Genomic DNA, 10817 nt, shown 5'->3' with positions numbered 1-10817 from the left:
AAACACTGTGCTCCACTGAAACCCTCTATCTCGAAGTCTGGTAATCTCACCACATCTGCAAAGGGCTTGGACAATTTACCATCAATAAATTAGCTTAAAACCTACTTGCCCTGACAACTACAACGTAAACATATCCGGTGTTCTACCACTGCAATGTGATACTCTCTCCAAGTTTATGTGAATCATCCCCCCAGTGACTGTGAAGAGAACTGGAAACCATTGTCTGTTTACTGATTATTGAAGCTTCCTTACCAAAAAAGTACAAACACAAAAAAATACATCTTCACCGAAACAACTTGGGAACTCCTCTGTAACATCCCTGTAAACCAGACATAAATATTTAACTAGACTTGTATTAAACTTCATTTGGATGTTGGGTTCTGCTACTTAAAGAGTTTTTGGCAAAGATTGCCAGATAAAAGGCTCAGGATGCTATATTTCAGCAGGCTTGCAGCCCAAGTGCCAGTGCTGTGCCCTTGTGCTGGCCTGGAGGCAGAGTTGTGCAGAGTCAGCATTTGGGACAGTTCCAAATCTCAGTGCAACAGTGAACTGGAGGGGCTTTCAACCCTGATGTAGACCCTCCATCAACCACATTATGTAACAAGATCTACCTTTGAAACCTTTCCAACCTGCTTCAAAATGAAGTATTCCAACCTGTCCAATAATCATTACAGCAAGTAATGGAACAACTAGAAAAATTAGAAAACAAAATGTTCAGTACATATATGCATGTTACATACCCATCTCTGTCCTGAAAACAGGACAAGGAAGCTTTCTTATTCTCAGTGCTGCAAACAACACTTCTAATGCAACATATCCACGTAGCAAGTCATGTCCAAGGCTCTACAGTACTCCTCTATCATTTCGTGAGCTTCAGGATTTCATTTTCTTTCCATTGCCATTGTCTGTGGCTTTTTTCCTACCCAAGGAAGACTCCAGAAAATTGTCACAAATAACACTCCTTGCACAACATGGCCAGGCTGGAGCATTTTAACAGTCTTATAGGGCATCTGCTGCTCACTACAAATCAGGCATCAGATGTACACTGCTATAGCAGCAGCTAGAATCACACAGGAGTGCCACGGTCATTCAGATGAACAGCTCTTTATAACTGCTGTCAATGTTTAGAAACATTAATTCACTTTTGAACAAGGCAGAAATAATTTCTTTATAGCATTTGAGCCTTGGACAGTTGGTGTTAGCCTGATTTCACGAGGGATGCTCATAAAACTTACTAGTACAACAGGCCAAAAAGACACACATGAATAAGGCACAACGCCCCCCTCCTAAGGTTAAAAAGTGCAAAGTGCATCTACTGTGCATTGGTTTCCTTTAACCTATAGAATATGTGCACAGAAACACTGGATAAAAAAGTCTGGGCATCATGCAGGCGAGCAAGACATAAAACAGCAAATTGCCTACCAGTGTGCTTCAGTCTATGCAATCCCACCCTAGAATCATGGAATCATTAAGGTTGGAAAAGACCTCCAAGATCATCAAATCCAACCTTTGACCAAACAGCACTGTGTCAACTAAACCACAGCACTACATGTCACGTCCAGCTGTTTTTTGAACACTTCCAGGGATGGCAACTCCACCACATCCCTGGGCAGCCTGTTCCAATCCTTAATCACCCTGTCAGTGAAGAAATTCTTCCTGATGCCCAGCCTGAACCTCCCCTGGGGCAGCTTGAGTCTATGTCCTCTCATCCTGTCATTAGTTGCCCGGGAAAAGAACTCGACCCCCACCTGGCTACAACCTCCTTTCAAGCAGTTTGGGGTAGTTCAGAGTAACAAGGTCTCCCCTGAGCCTCATATTCTCCAGGCTAAAAATAACCGTGACAGTGAGAGTAGGAGAGAGAGGCTAAACCACCAGCCCACTGACTTCAATCTTGGAAGACCCAGTGCCCTCACAGACATAAATAGAGCTCTGATTTAGATGGCATTTGGACAATGTCACTGGAGAACTTGCATGTAAAGTACACTCCAGTAGGCATAAATGGGTCTGCCTTAGAAATCTTGTAGCATGTTCGTGTCCAGCCTAAACTTATTTGGAGAGTTTTTGGCTAGAGGTTGCTTTGATCCCCTTACAATAGCTGAACCTGAAAAGCTTTTGCCCGAATAGTTAGAAATTAGACTACATGCCACACCTAATAATCAGAGTGAAGCCTCTACCTTGGATTCACAAGGCTTTGGAGATTTTGTTGTTATGGTCTGGTTTGGTTTTTTTCCCCAAGCAAACTCCTGTATTAAAGACAAAGACTGACCACTTTCAGCAGGAATTCAGAGTGCTTCCTGCAGGGAAGCAGTCCTGCCTTGAACTGTGGGATTGCACAAGTCAGACCATGACATGAGACTGAAAGCCAAGCCAAGGTTCAGCAATGGGGTGCAGTTTAGGTAAGGTTAAGGCTGGCCTTGGAGGGAGCTTTTCAGATTCTTCTGTTGTGGATTAGTCTTGCCTCAGAGAAAACTTATTCTTCTGGATTACTTTTAAGTAATGAAAAGTCCCTCAGAAGAGGCATAGGATCTGCAAGGTTATTAAAAGGATTTGAGAGTCTTTGAGACAGAGAAAAAAGTGTTCGTTTGACCAAAAAAAAAATTGCCTTCCTTATTTGGCTATAGTTTTGTGTGTGTTTCAGAAACAGTTGAAACACTGGAGAAATTTTAAGTATTTCTACACAGGCTTGTAATTTATTTTTAATACACAAAGCATTCCTATACAGTTAGTAGTTGTGCAAACTGACACTCGAATTTCCTCTTCCATTTTCTTTCTCTTTCTGTTTTCTTCTCTCTCACTCCCCCATATGGGCATTAAAAGAAGTCTCTAGGAGTTTGCCCAAGAGGCCAACTGGCACAGACTTCATATACAATTAGATGACATCTTAAATACCAGGTCAGGGTCTTCCTAAGAAATGCCATTGCTTCAAGTTGCAAGAATATTTTTTTTTCTGAAATATTATTTTACATATACACCACTAAGGAGAATAATCTTGGAGGAGATTTGCCCTAGTTAACAGAGTTGAAATAAAACAGATTTCAAAAGATGAATTGCAAATTTGAATAGGTCAACAGTGAATTAAAGCTGCACTTGCAGAAAATAATTATTTTCCTTAGAGGGAACTTTTCTGCTTTAGGGTAGGCTGACAAACCACCTTAAGTTTCTGCAGCCCAGAGATGGAAAACATCCTTAACAGCTTCCGCTAACCTACCTTTGAAGTCCTGCAGTAATTATGTAACTGCTCTGGAAACAGGAGAGGCACAGCCAGGAACCCTGCCTCTGAGCAGAGCACATGGGAGGGGAAAAAACAAACAAAAAAGTCTTTGCTGAATCCTTGCTCTTTGTAGAGACTTCCCCCCACCTCAGCCTTAGGCCAACTTGGATGGGAAAGCTGCAGCAAGTGTCAGGCTTTCAGTGTCTGTTCTATTCTTGGGGATTTGTTGTGGAGAAAGAAAGTGAAGCCTGAGCACCATGTGAGCAACTTTAACATGAGGGCATAAATGCCAGGAGAACAGCTCCCTGGCTCCTTTTGCCCCTGTGGGAATAAGGCTGCTGTGCCTTTCACTGAACTCTGAGATCTGAGGTTTGGAAGAAGTGTCTGCTTTACAAAAAGGTGTAGAAGATGTCAAAGCTAATTTCACAGCCCACTCTTCCATTTCAAATTTGCAACCAAACTCAGTCCTTGTTTCTGCTTTTCTAAGTCCCGAATAACCTCACTGCAGTAGTTATTCCGTCCATGTGAACAGTAACAACAGCTGACCCATAATATCCAGGTAAGTGTTAATTTCAGGCCTCAACAAATCCAAATGTTTTGGAAAACTTATCAAAGATTGATTGATGTTTGCTAAATTACATCTAAACAGATTCCTTGCATTAATTTCAATTAAGATTAGGTGGCAATTCATAAATGCAAGTGGCAGTGCTGTTAAAAAAAAGAAAACCGTTACAAACTTTTTTTTTGAGAACAGACTTAAAACCAGGAATTTGGAGGATAGGAAATAGCTGCAAAGCATGTTAGAGTATGGAAGTTGTACCGTAACCAGCAGAACAGTAGAACCTCCTCAGGTTCATTATCATCTGCAAATTACAGGACACTTGTACCACTAAAAAAAAAAAAAAAAAAAAAAAAAAGCTAAAACCTAAAATATAGTTCTGCACTGGTAACTGGCAATTACAGGAGATTGCTAAAGTGCAGTATGGAACAAAGAGTAAGATTTGCAAGAGAAACAACTAGCAAGCAATTTAAACTGGCAGAATGTTAACAAAAAAAAGCCCCAACCCAAACCAAACCCCCCACCACAACCAATTGAAACAAAACCCACCAAAAAAACCTCAAACACCAAAACGAAACATCCAAACTGAATAATGAAGGCAAGAGGATTAAACATATTTTCATGCCAGTATAAACTATTCAAGATGTAAACTTTGTAGCCTGAAAGACTATCTCAGTCACAACCTGTTTTAACAGTGTATAGTTTATTCAACATTTAATGGCTTGACCTAGTAAACCTTTAGAAAATCTTGAGCAAATTCCATTACTATCATGAGGCATCCTAATTCTAATCAATTAAACATTAGGACTTTTTTGGGAAAGAGTTTAGCCTACTTTATAGTTTTCTTCCAAGAGGTAACCTGGGAAAACAGATATAACTTTTTATGTTTAACAGGAACATGAAACTGAAAAATAGTTTCAGAATCAGAATATTCCAAGTATTTCAAAAGAAGAGAGTTCTGTAAAGTGAAAGTATTTAGAAAACCCAAGCTATTTAACTTTAGCAAAAGTACCACAATCTGGTCCATTTCCTGTTGGAAAACAAGCTGGATTTACCCCTCACTCCAGGCCATGTAAAGGCAAGTATTCTGCTCACACCGAGTTCTCTTCACCCTTGTTACACCTCTGGTGCATCCAGACTGTTTTCCTGTATTGTCATAATGATTTGTTTCACTATTCGAATGAACATTCTGTGAAATGGAGGGTGGTTCAGGTAACCTGTTAAACACCAGAACAGGAACAAAGTCTTTCTTTCCTTGTCTGACAGTCCTGCCCTGGAAACAGTGGTCCATGGTGAACTTTGGAAGGTCAAAGCGTGAAAACTCTTCAGGGATTCTTGCTCTTGGTAACATGGGAGATGCTGTTCACAGAAGCCAATTACTTTCTTCACATTTTTCTTTCCATTTTCCTTCCACATGTCTCTCCCCCTGGATCCTTTGCACACAAAGGCAGGAACAAGCATCCTAAACTGTCACAAGCAGTCTCCACACTGGTCTCCAGCTCGCACGTTGCCAAAGCTAAAAATGTGCTATAGTAGTCAGTCCAAAATTGGGTGGGTTTGGCCTTTCTCTTACAGCTCAGGGAGATGTTCAGAGTTAAAAAAGGTGGTAAAATTGGTAGGACATTAATGGTATTTCTAACCCAGCTGCACATGCATGGACATTTCCCTGGGGGAAAAAAATCTCTAGAAAAAAATAAGATCATTGTGCTCCAGACAAGCTTAGCAAGGTTATTGCTGTCAAGAGACCATGTGTTCCCAAGAAGCCAGGTAAGATTTGGGCTGGAATTACAGTTAACATAAATTTTAGTGCAAAGGGCCATCATTTCAGTTAGGTGGATTCCTAAAATACACCATAAAAGAGAAGCCAAAGCTTTGTTGTTCAATCTTGACTCATACAAATTGTTCTTCCAATAAATTGTCTCTTAAAATGGAGAGATTCCTGGAACAAGGGGAGAGCACTCCTGGAGCACCTCTGAGAAGCTTTTGGGGTGTTTCATCTAAGAAGACAGGTTTCCCTCTTAATTCAGATATTAATTTCAGTTACATGGTTCAATATATATATACACATTTAATAGTAGGGGATGCTTCAGTCTACACAGAAGTTTTTTTTAAAGAAACTTAATGACTTTTCACATATGAAACAGTTAACTTGAAAACCATTAATTACCTTCAGGAACTAACAGCATTAAAAATGTCCTTCATTAAACACTCAAGAAAACAGCCGGACTAATCCTAGAGTTCTTTAATACCGTGAGGAATGCAGTGATTTTTAACAGGTTTAATTCCTTAGTATGTTGTCCTGGTTAACACTTGTTTTGGAAAGAAAACCCAGGAAAATAATCTAAATAAAACTTCTGACAGGTACTGGTCACTAAGTCTGCTGTAAAAATCTCCATGCAGGAAAAGTGAACAGTCAATTTTCAAATTATACAGAAATACACCCGAGCAAGCAAAAGCAACACAAGAGTATATTAAGAGCCATAATCATTTTAATCACTCACCCAACAGAAATTAATTTCTAGCAACAGTTTCTGGGAAAATATATTTATTTTGCAAATATATACCACTGCAGCTGTGAATTTCGTCATATTTAGGAACTTCAATTTCTCTACTGCCAAGGCTGTGCTCTATTTTTTACTTAGGTTGGGCCTAGATAATCACTTCAAGAAGTAGACCTAGATCTACAAGCCATGCAACATCATGAGACTAACCCCGAAGCTCACAGCCCATCTTTTCTTTCCTCATTTGTTCAAATATACACCAATATATAAATTATATCCTATTTCAGGTAAAAATGGTGCTTCACTGTCAGGGGTCATATGCAGCCTTTAACATTCCAGAAATGATGTCCTGATTCCTGTACTGCCATTTCCAGGAGCTTTCAGTCCCTTGGGGTAACCGACCATCCCAGCAGTTCCCACAGGACCCCTTCCCTCCCTTTCTCTGCTGGTACTTCTACACTTACCTGTCCTCACTTCTCACTTCACACCATACTTCACTACTCCCTACCCTCCTGTCTGCTCCTGGCTTTCCAGAAAGTCTCTGGAAATTCATCCTGGAATTGTCTCTGAAGTTCATCCTGCTTTCAGTTTTCCAGCTGGAGTTTGCTTAGATGTTTTCTGGTGCCAGCACTGCTGCATAAGAGAAACAAACTTTATTTTTGCTTTCAGCTTAGGGCTGTTCATGGCCAGTAGAGAGCTGGTTTTGTGATCCTAGCTAGGCAGAGAGGAAAGGGCTAGTCAAAAGGTACTTGAATACCTGCATTATTTTCTCTTTGCCCCTTTATTAGTCTCAAATACCACTCTTCTCTTTCAAGCAGGTTCATCTATTCTCCTTCTGCTCATCGTGACAACATGACATTCTAACCTCCTCCTTTAGTTACCTAACAGTGTCACACATCCGTACTAGACACTCTTTCAGATATAGGATTGGGTTCAATGCCATTTCCAAATCATCAGGTGCTTTCATTGGCCATTACAGCATTTTGGCGTGTTCTTAGATTTTAGGAAAATGAGGGAAGACTGTACTTTGGCAGAGAGCTGTGGAGCCCAGCCCCAGGAAAAATTACTGCCAAGCTGGCCTTTTAACTGCAAATTCCTGCTGTTCCAAGTTCTGTAGAGACAGAAAGGTGCAGACTGCTGGGGGGGGGTGGGCGTGGGCTCCAACCCTTACAGTGCCCAACCTGGTGGGCTAACAGCACACCGGTGTGGAGAGCCAAGAGCTGCAAAGAGACCTCAGCATGTCTTTCCTGCATGCTCCCATTCCCCCCTTATTCCACACTCAGCTACAAGGGTGGATGGAGGAAGGCCCTTTTACACTGCTCCCCCAACAACACCTAGAGGGCAGTTATTAAAAACAATAAAATTAGAATCATAGAATATTCTAAGTTGGAAGGGACTCACGAGGATCATCAAGTCAAACTCCTGGCCCTGCACAGGACCATTCCCAAGAGTCAAACCCCGTGTTTGAGGGTATCATCCAAACACTTCCTGAACTGTCAGCCTTGGTGCTGTGACCACTGCCCTGGGGAGCCTGTTTCAGTGCCCAACCACCCTCTGGGTGAAGAATCTTTTTCTAATATCCAACCTAAACCACCCCTGAACCTCCCCTGACACAACTTCAGGCCATTCCCTCAGGGTCTGTCACTGGTCACCACAGAGAAGAGATCAGTGCCTGCCCCTCCTCTCCTCACCATGAGGAAGTTGCAAGTGCAGTGGTCTCCCCTCAGTCTCCTCCAGGCTGAACAAAGCAAGGGACATCAGTTGCTCCTTGTACAGCCTTCCCTCTAGGCTCTTCACCACCTTCACAGCTCTCCTTTGGACACTTTCTAATAGCTTTACATCTTTACAATGACCATCCAATGTTTTTTATATCAAAACAATTGCAAAAATTCACATATGTGATCCAAAAAAATTTCTGCATATTCCAAAGAAAGTCAGGTACCAATCACAGCTTAACTGCAAGACTACTTCATGTTACTAACCTTACTTCTTTCCCTTGTTAGAAAACAAGCAGAATTAGAGAGCACTGTTGAAGAGCTACAGAAAAATCAGGATGATTTTTACAAAGTGCGAAAAAAGAAAAAAAGAGGTCACAGCAGATCTAAAATTCCCATCTTGAGGCAGAAAGATAAAAGCACTCATTTTTGACCTCTTCTCCATTTATTTTTTGCTGTTGACAGCCAAGACAGTGTTAAGATTCACTACGAAATTACAGCCTGTTTCATGCAGCACTGTCAAAAAGCTCTCAGATCCAGAATGGCAAGAGCCCAGCTCACAACACTGCTTTTTCACACCAGAACAAGGGGGCCTTCAGTGACAGGAGAAAATCCAGAGTGTGACTGCAGGGACTGAGGGAGAGAGGAGGTAGGAGTGCATACTTCTGAAGTTCAGCCCCAAAAATGCATTCCATACTGTGACTGGGAAAAACAAAACTCCCTACAATATATTATAAAGGTGATCTGAAGCTACGGAAGTGCTCTCTACCACACTGTGACCCTTGAACAGAGATGTTAAATGAGGGTCCTGTAATTTCTCCAACTCATCTCCAGTATGGCAAAGAAAAGTATTCATGCTGTGAAGTTTAAATAAGTCCCACTAGACATCACATTTCCCCTCCTCACTAGGAAGAATGGACATGGTCACACTACAGATACTTGAGACTCCCACACATCACTGCTCTGGTTTCATTAAATTCACATGCTGGAGTTTGTTCAAGGCTTAAGAGTAAAAAAGTATGGGAACATCCTGTACAGCATTTTCACTAATATACAGGATTTGGAACTAATCTTGTTCCATTCTGCAAACACAAGCCATGTCTATCTTCAGTTTTTTCCCTTCATTGTGAATATTTTAATGTTTACTCCATATCACCCAAAGGACACAGCAGGCATCACCCACTGTTCACTGGTTAGCAAGCAGAGCCTTTTCCAAGCAGGAGCAGAGAAAAGCCACACAGCTGGCTTTCACTAAGAGCCCTGAGGCTCAAGGTTCCCATCTCAGTCTCCCCAGTTCTTGTACTTACTGTTTGCTGTGTTCAAGTGAACTAATGGTCTCTATACGTACCTTCAGTCTCCATTTGGGAAATGCAGGACTGACTTCAGTTGCCTCTTGCTTCTGGGCTGAAGGATGGATATACTGTGTACTTCAAAAAGTATGGAATGGCCTCAAAAGCATGTGAAACACACTGATATCCAAGCCAGCATCTTTACATACAGGAAGGATTAGGCTTATTAAAATTGCTTGCTTTGCAATGCATCATTCTTTCTCCCACTCTCAGCAGTTTACCAGGATTTCTAAGTTAACTCCTGCAATGCTGGGAACTTGCTTTTCTTCATAAAGGGGTACAAGCACTGGAAGAAATACAAAAGAACCATCTAAAGGGGAGATCACCTGGACAAGGCAACCTAAACATAAGCCAATCACATCTTTCCCTTTTCATCTGCTCTTCTGAAAGTATTCAAGTGACTCATTTCTGTTCAGACAAATGTCAGAAAGAAAACAAAGGACACGCATGAAGACAGACAGCACCAACACAGCTCATTCACCCAGTTCACAGACCCACTGGCTCTGGCAGTCAGAGGCAGGCAGAACAACTGCCTGCTCAGCACTTGTAGCAGGGGAGAGAGGAGGATAAAGGCAATTTAAGAAATGCTGCCTGTGTTCTAGGGACAGAGAGAGGTACACGGATCAGCTGGGTTAGCATTCATTGAAATACACCCATGGCCTGGTGCCCAGGAACGTGCAGCCAACAGAATACAAAGATTTTACAGGTCAAAATGGAAGAGCACAATTCCCACTGCACACAGGGGCCTGGGCTGACTAGAGCAGAGCAGGCTGTAGCAGAGGTAGCTGGCAGAGTGACACCTGAACAAGAAGACAGACACAAGCAGATTCAATCAGCAAGTTTAGCAAGACTCCAGACACGGAATACAGGATAAGCATAAGTGCTACTGAGACTTTCAAATCTAAGCCCAGAAACTTGGCAAAACACCCAGATAGAGCAAATAATACTTAGAAAAGCTACTGAGCCACACAGGTAAGCTCTGTGCTGATGAATGAATGCACACAATAAAAAAGTGACAAAAGAGACATCACAAGGGATGGCACAATGAAGTACACACAGAATTTACACAAATGCATACAATCTGAAGTTTAAAACTGGTTCATGCTTTAAAATTATTAAATACAATAACTGGTTAAAGTTTCAGTGAGAAAATATGTCAAAACAGTAGGAATTATGGTGTATTCTTAAGACAGATCTCCATTAGGAAATTACTGAATCCATCAATCGTAGAACTTGATTGAACTGAACAATAAGGTTTGATGACAAGACAATCAAGCTGAAGTAGACCACCAGATACCATGACCTTACTACAAAAGAATAGCAAAAGCACACTTTTCTGAGCTACAAAATATACAGCACACCCCTTAGCATAGGCAAGGAAATATTTTTTGCTTTCTCTTCATCTTACACCTAGTATCAGATCAGAAAAGTAGCTGTACTGCCATGTACTGCTTCTGACTCAAAAGACGTAGGATGTTTTTC

Source organism: Lepidothrix coronata, unplaced genomic scaffold (genome assembly GCF_001604755.1).
Source record: "Lepidothrix coronata isolate B3197 unplaced genomic scaffold, Lepidothrix_coronata-1.0 Scaffold124, whole genome shotgun sequence".
Classification (NCBI taxonomy): domain Eukaryota; kingdom Metazoa; phylum Chordata; class Aves; order Passeriformes; family Pipridae; genus Lepidothrix; species Lepidothrix coronata.
Note: the sequence above shows the minus strand (reverse complement) of the source record.